The following is an 11,779-nucleotide window of genomic DNA, read 5'->3' on the forward strand; positions in this document are numbered from 1 at the left end:
TCACTGTTACTGAGGGCAAGCTTATTCACAAGCTGAGACAAGTCAGTGCTGCTGAACAAAGCTGAGGAGCCAGTGAGGGGCTACTGTTAGTTGTAAGATATTCTACACTAATGCTGCTCAAAATGTTGTTTCATTGTAGCTGTGAAATAAACATAGCATCTGTTTTAAGAATAAATTATTAATAAACAAAAGAACACATGGAACTTTAACATGTTTTCGACCATCAGAGTAAAACAACCACAGATATCACAACATTTGGAATTCTATGAAATTATTAACAACAAAACAACACATTGAAGTACTGATTTGAAAGCATGTTTAAATGCACAACAGTATCTTTGTTTTAATAATATATACAGGGCATAATGTTTACACAGAATATAAGAAGCCTGATTCTTCTCATCTCTGTTTGAAACAGTATCCAGGTTTCTGATGACAGTCAGGCCTCAGCATTTGCTGTTTGTTTGTTTTTACATCGCAGTGATTTTGGCTCTGGTGGCCTCAGCAAGAGGATTCTGACAATATGCATGAAATTTGTAATCACTGTTTCTGGTCTTTAAGTATATTTACTAGAAAACAAGAGTAACAATACAATGTATCTAATGTATATTACACATGTCAGGCTTTTCACTTAATCTCGGTGCGTAGATCTTCATGAAGTTGTTTATCATATTTCACTATTTGGTGTTGAAAATATGTCAGATAATGAGGTTTTGCCAGCTGGTTTGCAATGTTGCCAGAGCAACATGTTCTTAAGACCAAACATGCAAAAGTGCATCTTATTGATGATTAGCTGGATTATAAAAATGACAGTCTAGGATGCACTTCATATATAATTAGAATTTTAGACAAAGTGAGTTTATTGAGAATTTTATATGATCTGGTGGTGCAATTAATTATTCATTAAATGATTATTACTTATCTATATTATATAGATTGCATTGAAGGATTAAATGCAAAACTCTTTTAGTTGAAAATATTGTTTATGCAGATAAAACTGTTTTTAAGAGGGTTTAGTGAAATTCCTTAAGCTAATAGGTATATAATTATCACTTAAAAGTCTTGCATGTTACTTGGAGTGAACCAATCATAATCCAGTCACTTATAGTCTGACTGCATTTACTGGTAATATTTAACAGACATGGACATTAGTCTCATTTTATATGTTCCTCAGTTGTCGTGGTTGTGGGTTTTTTTCATCCAGTTTCCCTGAGGGAGTCATTCCAAAGGGATCAATAAAGTGAAGTCTAAGTCTTGTCATTTTGCCCTACACGGTCCTTCACATTATTCCTTTTATTTCGTCACTTTGGCCTCCCTCTCTATAGGACTCCCAGCAAACCTACCTCAGTCAGTCATATGAATAATGGTCATTGTAATCTAGCTGCTTTTAAAGAAGTTGAATGTTAATGCAAAGGCTTAACTTTAGCCTGATAATAACATAGCATGGTTAGCTTAAATTAGTTAACAGACGTTTGAAGAACAGGATCCTGTTCCATATTAAGAATTATATGTAAGCTTCAGGCAGGAAACTAATTTTTCACATTACACATAACAAAATTGAAAATCTAGAATTTGGAAACACATTTTACCTATATAACGACATTTTATATAATGCAACCTATTTTAGACTCCACCAGCTTCACTAAAAGGATAAACCCAGAGCAGTGTTTTGTTAACAATGCAATCTACTCTCATATAAGGGTATAAGGGTTGTTATGTACCACAACATACTATGTATATTGTATATATTGTATATTTATATTTGAAAGTATTTTAGACAACAAACAAATGAAATATAGGACATTCTTGGAACATAATAATAAGCAAATTCAGTATAAATTACAAAATTACAACTATAACATCTGAAAAGAAGATGATTATTCATCCCTCCATTTTTGGACCGTATACCATATATTAAATATGTTTAAATTCTTTGTCAGTGAGGAGATTAGCACTGAAAATGGCTTTTCAATATTAAAATTAAAATTGTAAAAATGTAAAATTAAAATATTCATACAGCATATTTGTGAGGAGACGCAGATTACCTCTGGTGGTATCTCCAGTAGAGCTAAAAAGTCTCTGTAGGTTTTCACAGTTACAAGATGATTCTTTTGTCTTAATTATATGATAAAGGTAACAAAGGACACAGACAATCAGCCGACATTTCTTAGACATAAAAAATTAATGGGTTCACTCTGTTCTCATCTGGAATTCGTATAGTGTAGAAATAGAAACAGCCAAATCTTAAGTGAACAGATTTAAAGACAGAAAGTCTAGCTCTTTGCTACAATATACATTGCTTTCATATCTATTTATCCAAGTGTCTGACCAGGATTTCTATTTTTTTAAATATTGTAAGACTATCAGTCATGTATATTTTGGCATAAATGGATATTTAGGTAACCTAATTTTTAATCAGACAAAATAGGTTTTTTGACAAAATAGATGAGTGATGATTACATGACTGATTACATAAAAATATATTCTTTACTTGAAAGCAAAACAAAAAAAAAAAACAGCAGTCTTTTGCAACAAAGGTTGCCACCTGGAAAATTATAAAATTTACAAAGAACCACCTCAGCAAATTCAGACATAACCATCCTGTTGACTACAGAGATGATTAGCACCACCATGGTTGACAACTTACTTGTAAACAATGTTCTCACACTATTTGCCCTTTTGACAGTGAGCTGATAATGAGAGCTATTTACACTGTTCTTAAAACTTCCGATTTTATCTGTTTCAATTTCTATAGGGCTCTTGAACTAACACTGTTTGTTAAGATTAAAAATGACAAGAGTGCTGTACCATGTTTGAGGCCTTCCTCAAGGTCTGTACTGGCTGTTTTTTAATTTGTCAATCTTGGCATCTTTATACAGTATTCAAGCCCAAAATGTCAAATGTTGTTTGAAAAGTTACTTCCTCTGTTAGACCTTAATAAATTTTGTTCCTTTTAGAGGGGAAACAAGTAGAGCATAAAGGACAAGGACGCCCTCCTGCTCCTTTAAGGGGTTTAATTTATGCCTGTTTCCATGGTAACTATCTCCTTAGTCTTTGCTAAAGCAGTTACCTGACAGCAGTCCATTAGTGACTGTATCTTCTGCCTGTTGAGGAAATGCATGTGTATCAGTTCATATAGGCCAGCAGTCTAAACAGGGCATCCGTCAGATTGTCATTTTGCCACCTCTAAGTGATGTCTTCAAGTTTTTTCAGGCAGAGGCTTAGTGCTCATGAAGAATAGCTTCTCTTTAGGCTGGGGTGAAACCCTGCAGTAAATGATGGGAAGTCTGTTTTGTGTCAAAACCACATGCAGTCTGAAAGCTAAGTGAAATTTGTAGTACATATGTATAATGTATAAAGTAATATCAAAGGTAAACTGTGGGTCTTATTTACATAGTTTTGCTCTCATTCATGCCCAATGGCACCCCAAGACCAGTTTACTGGGAGAAAAGCTCATACAGATCAAATTTCAGACAAAAAATCTTATTTTAGTATTTATTTGTTATTTATTAGTATTTATTAGGGATGACATCAACACACCAAATGGGTGTAGCTATGATACCACAGGAAAAACACAAATATCTTGAGGTCAGTGATGATTGTAATTGTGATTAATAAAGACTGGGTTTGAAACCTTGGTTAAGATTATGAAACTAAAGGACTTGCTCTTGGTAATATAGACTAGAATAAAATTTACAGTTGTTATAATATCAATTACACTGAGGCTGCAATGACAGCACAGTACTGCAATACAATACACTATGGATTGAATTACTGTAAATGAAACAGCAGCAAATTTACTGTGGTATGAATTACAAACTCCTGCTAGATCAAGTGAGCAAATTTCTATAGTTTTAACAACAATTAGGTTTCTTTTAATCATGACCCTTGAAGTCAAATGGCTTCATTAACCACAACCAGTAAGTTTTCGCTGCCTAAATCCAACCATGACCACAAAGTTAGCACATCAGAAAACAGTCATAAATCCATGGTTTTAGAAGTCACTGAAAAAGGCACAATGAATACACAGCTGAATAATAAAGATAAAAACAAAGACAAAGATAGGCCTTTTTTAGTCCCATACTGGGGAAATTCACGTTGTCACAGCAGCACAAGGATAGCAAAAATAAAGGTGCAGGTAGGTTGAATAAAAAAGATATACAAAGTAAAAAATATATGGGGATATTAACAAACTTTTTAAAAGAAACTATCAAAAACACATGATACACCCACATGATATTTACGGAATTTCACAATTTTTAAATAGTGAACCGTAAAAAGAAAATTACTGTATTGTGCTAGGGGACGGGGGATAGTTGCACACTGAAGATTCAGTCTGTTGTGGAGTGCAAGGGGTCTGCCAGGAGCAGGGCTGGCTGTATAGTCTCACAGCAGCAGGGAGGAAGGACCTGCGGTAACGCTCCTTCAAACACTTGGGGTGAAGCAGTCTTCCACTGAAGGAGCTGCCCAGTGGTGCTAGAGTCCCATGCAGGGGGTGGGAGTCATTCTGCGACAGGATAGATTGGCTATCACCTTTCTCTCTCCCACCATCTGCACTGGGTCGAGGGGGCTCCCCAGGACAGAGCTGGCCTTCCTGATGATTTTGTCCAGTCTCTTCCTGTCTGCAGTCTTCATGTAATATTCATGTTACACGAGGTAGTACATGGGAGAAGTTAGAACTTAATTAATTAATGCACAAAATGAAGTGTGTTCTGAGCGAACATTAAAAATGTATTGTGGCCACCTCTATACATCCCTTTACCACCCTTCAGCCACCCGTATAATAAATTCCTAGAACTGCCCCTGTTCACAGACCCAGGTTAAATCTAATTTGGAGTGTTTATCTTTGGCTCATAACAGTCAAAATATGTGTCATTTTTTTCATGTAGAGTTCTCTCCAGGTGAGAGAGTGATGTGCGCAGGAGGTAGATGATGGCATCCTCCACTCCAATGCCTGGCTGGGAGGCAAACTGCAGCCAGTCCATTGATGGGCTCACCAGCGGGCACAGGTGGGCGAGGACGAGTCTCTCCAGAGTCTTCATCAGGTGAGACGTCAGTGCCACTGGCCTATAACTGTTGAGCTCTTTCGGATGGGGGGTCTTTGGCACGGGTACCAGGCATGATGTCTACCACAGGGGGGGAGTTCACAACAGGAGAAGTGGGGGGCTGCAGCAGGGACTGAGCGAGGGTAGGTGCAGGCGTCATCAAACCTGCTGAAAAACAGGTTCAGCTCGTTTGCCCCCCCTCAGTCTGAGTCTTGGGTCTGAGATGGTCTTCAGGCCCTGCCAGACTCTGCTGATGTTCTTTTTCTGCAGCTGGTCCTCCATCTTCTTCCTGTAGCACCTTTTCTCCTCTCTGATGCTCCTCCTCAGCTGGCGTTGCACAGACTTCAGCTTCTCTCTATTTCCTGGCCCTCTTCTTCTCCTTCAGGACAGCCTTGATGTCAAGGGTAATCCAGGGTTTGTTGGTGGAGAAGCAATGTATGGTCCTGATGGGTACAGTGTTCTCCACGCAGAAGTGTCTGTTCCAGTCTGCTCACGGCTGAGAGCAGGAGGTCAAAGGCAGCTTTGACGGAAGGATATACACAGTTATCGTGATAACCTGCATGAATTCCCTTGGGATGTAGTGAGGTCGCATGCTAACAGCTAACAGCTCAATGCCCTTGCTGCAGAGTTGTTCTTTAACAGTGATTCACAAACATCACCAGCCTTCCTCCATACCTCTTTCCGCTCCATGAATAGCATCAGGCTAGCCTCCCGACAGTCCCTCTCATGCCGGGTTAGTGCCGTGAGCTCGTCCATCTTGTAGGGGAGAGATCTTACATTCCCCATGATGGACGGGAGGACAGGTCAATAACGTGGACAGGAACGTAGGATGTTAACGTGGGATGTTTTTATGTTAAAACTGTTGTACTGGTCATACTGGAAGTAGGCGATGTTCAGTAGTTCACATATCTGGGTCTGGGATGAAGTTGATTCTTATATGGGGTGTGTTGTCATATATCGATTGCTGTCTTACAGCGTCCACCACCTCTATAATTGGGATGCATGTAAACAAGTAGGTCACATCATACCATGGTTTCATCCAGGTCCAGTTTCAGGCCTTGCACCTCCTTTACAAAGTTCATTAAGTTCTGAATATGGTGGGGAGTGTTGCCAACCAAAAGAGCTTAGGTGGTCACCACATGTTTGGAAAATGTTCCAAGATAGCGCCGCAGATGGCAGCCTGGTTGCTGTGCTCTGTAGATCTATCCTTGTTTTTTTTTTTTTTTTCTATGGGACAGTTTTTCTCTAAATTTCACAAACTCGTAAAGTTTTCTGGGGCTGTCAGTTGGAGGAGCATTATCTCTTGGTGGAACTTGAACTGAGCATGAAGCTCAGCCAGCAGGGTAGTCCACTTCCATTCATTCACCTGGCAAATCTCTGTTCCTTGCCAAACAAAATGGATGAGCTGCTTCTCCTCTTCAGCACGGACAAGAACTTTGTTTCACTGAAACCTGGCTCAGCAAATTCATTCATCTACCAGTGAAGGTTCTCAGTCAACAGTTGAAGTGCTAGAAGCAAAGGCAACAGGATATCTTTAGGTTGTTGAAGACATTTGACCTCTTATCCAAAAGGCTTCTTCAGTTATAAGATTGACGGGTAGTTCCAGGTATTTAACCTCTAGTGGGGTTGTCACCGGGGGTGGTCTTGAGGGTCGTTGACACTTTCTGCCATCATGTGAGTCATTGACCATAACGACAAAACTGTGCAATAAAATCATTTTGTCAAATCAACAAGGAGACATCGATAACAACATCAAACTTCCACCAAGCTTGAACAGAATGGACAGAAAAACATTGATGTTCCCTGTGTGGCGGGGTTGTCTGAGGATTTTCTTTTCAAAGACTGGTCCATCCTAAAGACAAAACACCTACAGACAAACTAAACAACACGGTACATGCAGCCGTGGCCTAGAGGTTGGAGAAGCGGCTTGTCATTGGAAGGTTGCTGGTTCGATCCCCCCACCTTACGGGCAGGAAAAATTTGAGTGTGGTATGTGGAGTGTGAGTGATAATGTCCCCACAGTAATTTGGGATCCAATGGGATTAATAAAGTAAAAAAAAAAGTGCAGCAAGGAGGGCTCAGACCTTTACATAGGGGAAACCGAACAACCACTCCACAGACGCATGGCACAGCACAGGAGACTCAGCTCATCCAGACAAGGCTCAGCTTTATATCTGCATCTCAAGGACAAGGGAAACACCTTTGAGGACTCAAATGTTCACATTCTGGATAAAGAAGACTGATAGTTTAAGAGAGGTGTGAAAGAGGTCATCTTTGTCCAGATAGAACAACTATGCACCATCCCTCACGCAATCCTAACCACTCACATGATGGAGTGGGACAATGACTCATTAATGAGTCACACCTTGGCTCATGTAACCACAATGACTCACATGATAGCATGAAGTGTCAAAAATCCTCAAGACCACCCCCAAGGTGATAACCCTACTAGAGGTTCAATATCTGGAACTTCCCACCAATCTTAGAACTGAGGTTGATGTACAGATGTTACAGTTCTAACTAAATCTGCAGACCAAATTTGGAGTTACTTTTCATAAACTGCAAGCCACATTTATTTGCTGCAGGAGTTTTCATCATTCATCCTAGGTGGTGTTTACATCCCACTCCAGGCTAGCGTGAATCAAGCTCCAGCCAATCAAGTAACCAGATTATAACATAAACATATGGACTCACTTTTCATAATCCTTGGGGACTTTAATCAAGCAAAATTTAAAAAATAAGCTACCAAAATATCAATAAAATATAAACAGCATATTAAGTATTAAGAAAGACCTTCTCCACATACAACAGTAACAAGCCACGGTTTAAAGCCAGACTAAAGAGGATGTCAATAGATGTGGGGACAAGGCCCAGTGCTTGCAGGTCAGAAACACTGACAAAGGAGATCAAACTGTCAAACTCCTGAAATTTGGAGCTGAAACTGCTCTGGTTCACTAAAAACAACTTGGACTTGAATACATTCAAGATGACAGGTGATTTCAGGAGACACCCCTCAGCACAGTTCCCCCTCACAATATCCAACAGCCCTGTGTCAACTATGGAGGCCTTCAACTTCCTAGGAACAAAAACCCCTTAATGGTCAGGCACCATCATATCTTAAAGAGCTCATAGTACCTAATTTTTAACAGGATCTCCACAATAGCAGGATGCAGGGTTGTGGTTTCCAGAGTCTCCAAAAGTACAGTGGAAACCAGAGCCTTTAGTTATGAAGCTCTTTCCCTATAGAACCATCTTCTGGTTTCAGTATGAGAGGCAGACACCCTCTCTATATTTAAGAGTAGACTTAAAACTCATTTTTTATGCTGCTTATACTGCTTATGTACTTAGACTGCTTGGGGGTCTCCCATGATGCACTGAGCTTCTCTCTCCTCCGAGAATTCTCCTTCTATATACATTCACGTCCCATTCATGCATGTGACTAACTTGACTTCTTCCCTGGAGTCTTTGTGCTTTCTCATCTCACAGATTCCCATGGATTGTGTTTGGACCCCCTGCTGTGGTCCTGTTTGACACCGACTACTGTTATTACTACCTGTCATATTTCTATATTACTATCATTATTATTATTGTTCTTATTACAACAACAACTACTACTACTATCATAATATTGTTTTCATCATTCCAGTGCTCTGATACTATTGCTGTTGTTATGCATCTCTGTCTGTTACCCCCCCCCCCCCATTCTTTCTTTCTCTCGCCTTCTCTCTCTCTCACTCTCACAACCCAACCAGTCAAGGCAGATGGCTGCCTACCTAGAGCCAGGCTGTGCTCCAAGGTTTGCGCTTTCTAAAAGGAAGTGTTTTTTCTTACCACTGTCGCCAAGTGCTTGCTCATGGGGGTTTTCTTGGTGCTCTCTGTCCTAAAAATTAAATTCTTAAATTAAAGAGTTTGGTCTACACCTGCTCTAATTGGAAAATGTCATGAGATAACTTTTGTAGTGATTTTGGCATTTGCCAGTCTCTCTCCCTCTTTGTCTACTTGTGATTTGGTGCTATATAAAAAAATTAAATTGGAATGAAATATCATCTCTTAGGGCCCACTCTTGAAGTGGGAGGACAACATTAACTCCATCCTCAAGAAGGCCCAGCAGAGAATGTACTATCTGTGGCAGCTGAGAAAGTATGGTCTGCCACAGGAGCTTCTGATCTAGTTTTATTCCACAACCACTGAATCAGTCCTGTTTACATCAGTCACAGAATGGTTTGGAGCAGCTACAAAACATGAAAGGAACAGACTGCAGCGAAGACTAAGAACAGCAGAAAAAATCATTGGGGCTCCCCTACCCCACTCCTTTCTGGACTTCTAGTACTCCACAAAAAACAGAAAGTAGACATAGAAAATCAACAAGGATCACTCATACCCTGGACACAACCTTTTCCAACTCCTCCCCTCTGGCAGGCATTATAGACCTCATATAACTCCATACACCAAAACCACCAGGCACAGGAACAGTGTCTTTCCTCTGGCCATCAGTCTTGTGAAAAGATCAATTATTAGTAAGTGCTGTGGTGTGATGACAAAGTTTAAGCCTTTGGTTAGAACATCTTTCTCTTCACAGAACTTAACAGAAAAGTAGCTTTACAGAAAGCAAGCCCAAAATCATTAATAATAAGTGGACTTGGCAACTGTGGAGCTAGTCATTATTTCTGACTTGCACGCACCTATTGATCTAAAATAAGTCAAGTCAAGTCAAGTCAACTTTATTTGTATAGCCCATTTTTACAAGCAGTTTGTCTCAAAGTACAAGTGAGCCAACTAAAAACAAAATAAAATAATTTTAAAAAATCATTCTGTTACAAGAAATGTTGAAGTTTCACAAAGGAATACCTTTGCTATTACCACGTAACTATTTGCATATTATGTTGTGTTATGTGTTTGATTCAGATTAAAGCAGCTGTATACATATATAAACACCCATAATGTTATCACTGCACAGAGGTTATTTTTGAATAGTAAATGGATTAAGGCATTTTGCAACATTAGACTTTTCCCAATCTTTTCCTCTCCATCTTTTTGCGAAATCCATTGCAATTGTATTTTTAATTTAAACTGCGCTTTTTCTGTTTTGATTCTTTTTGATTTCATTGTTATTTCACTCTTGAGCTCTGACATTACATGGATGAAAGGATCCACCTGAAGGGGTGAGGGGAGGTGACAGCAGTTACCACCACTTCCTGTGCCTACCTTACAGAAGAGGTAACCAGCTGACAATTTTGGAACTGTATAACCCCAAATGAGATGCTAGGTCCTAGCTGCACTAGATCTTTTTTACATATTGCTAGCCTTATGACCCACTAGATGGACCATCTAGCATTTGGAGGAATTGCTAGACTGCCAGGCTAAGCTTGGTAATGGTTCTGGGGTAATCTGTACAGGTCTGTACAGGAGCTTCTGGGCACAGTTTTTTGAATATTTCACCACTGGAACTTTTTTGAAATTTCTGACATTTGTACTTGAAATTAATTAATGTGTGTGGTTCAATCCAGAACTTTCTTGGTCATTATTCAGGTAACTGTCAATAAGTCTGCAGAATTGGACTTTAGCACTTCTTGCTCTGACAACATGAATAAATGAATTATAATCTGGTTTTGAAGAATCAAAGTATCAAGACTAATGTCAAATTGTACCTTTAAGCTTCTAAAGAGTCATTGTGAAGCTCGATGGTAGCGGTTCTAGCTGTTGCCATCTTTCAGATTAGCTTCTCAGCTAATCTGAAAATGGGCAAAAAGGTGGAGTGTTGGGGGAGCAGAGTGAGAAACAGAAAAGAAACACACTGCCCTAGTTTGAAGCTAACAGGTAGTGGCGGTCCTAGCCTGAATGGCGCCCTGGGCGAACAGCCCCCGTGGTGCGCCCCCCCCCCACTGGCTCACTCCCCCACCAACCGAAAGAGAACATCGGGTGAAAAGTATATGTATAAATTTTATTCAGATAAAAATACAATAAAACAAACTAAACATTAACCAATTTAAACTGCACAACCATAAATATATGCAAGATATATATTGTTTTTAAAGTGCTTTATAAATAAAGCTGAACTGAACCGAACTGAAAGAAAATACACATTTCATATCACAAGCATAGAAAAGTACAACAAAGAAATAAAATAATTGAATATAAATAACAACAATAAAAATACAAGTCAAAATACACAAATCTCATTAGGAAAAAAGAAATCTGATGCCACCTAACTTGGCCCTCTGTGTACCAACTCGGTCCTGATGCTGTCTGTCAGAGGTGATGGCCAGTCTGCAGGGTCTGTTGAAAGAGGCTCTTCTCCAGCGGAAGATGAACTTTGTGGGGGTTCAGGCATTTCTGTAGAACAGCACATTTGATTTGGCACATTATTCAAAGCACACAGCAGTGGAACAAAACATGGTTTTAAGAAATAGCAAAACTGGATTAATCACAACTAACAGGAAAAAATGTGTACAGGCAGGTAAAATTCACAGATAAAACACACTGCTACTTCTATCTTCACACACACACACACACACACACAACAGCAAAATACCACCCACCTATAGGCTCCTGCTGAGGAGAAGCAGCAGCAAACTCCTCATGGCCTTCCTGAGACATGGCAGGAGATGCCATAGAAGCCATAGCAGCGTTGCAGGTGGATGGGATCTTCTGATCCTCTGCTACAGATGTTGCTGGAGACTCATCCTGGGCAGGAGGCGCTCCTAAATATTTTAGCAGTGTTGCTGGAAAAGTGC

Source organism: Scatophagus argus, chromosome 4 (assembly GCF_020382885.2).
Source record: "Scatophagus argus isolate fScaArg1 chromosome 4, fScaArg1.pri, whole genome shotgun sequence".
NCBI lineage: Eukaryota > Metazoa > Chordata > Actinopteri > Scatophagidae > Scatophagus > Scatophagus argus.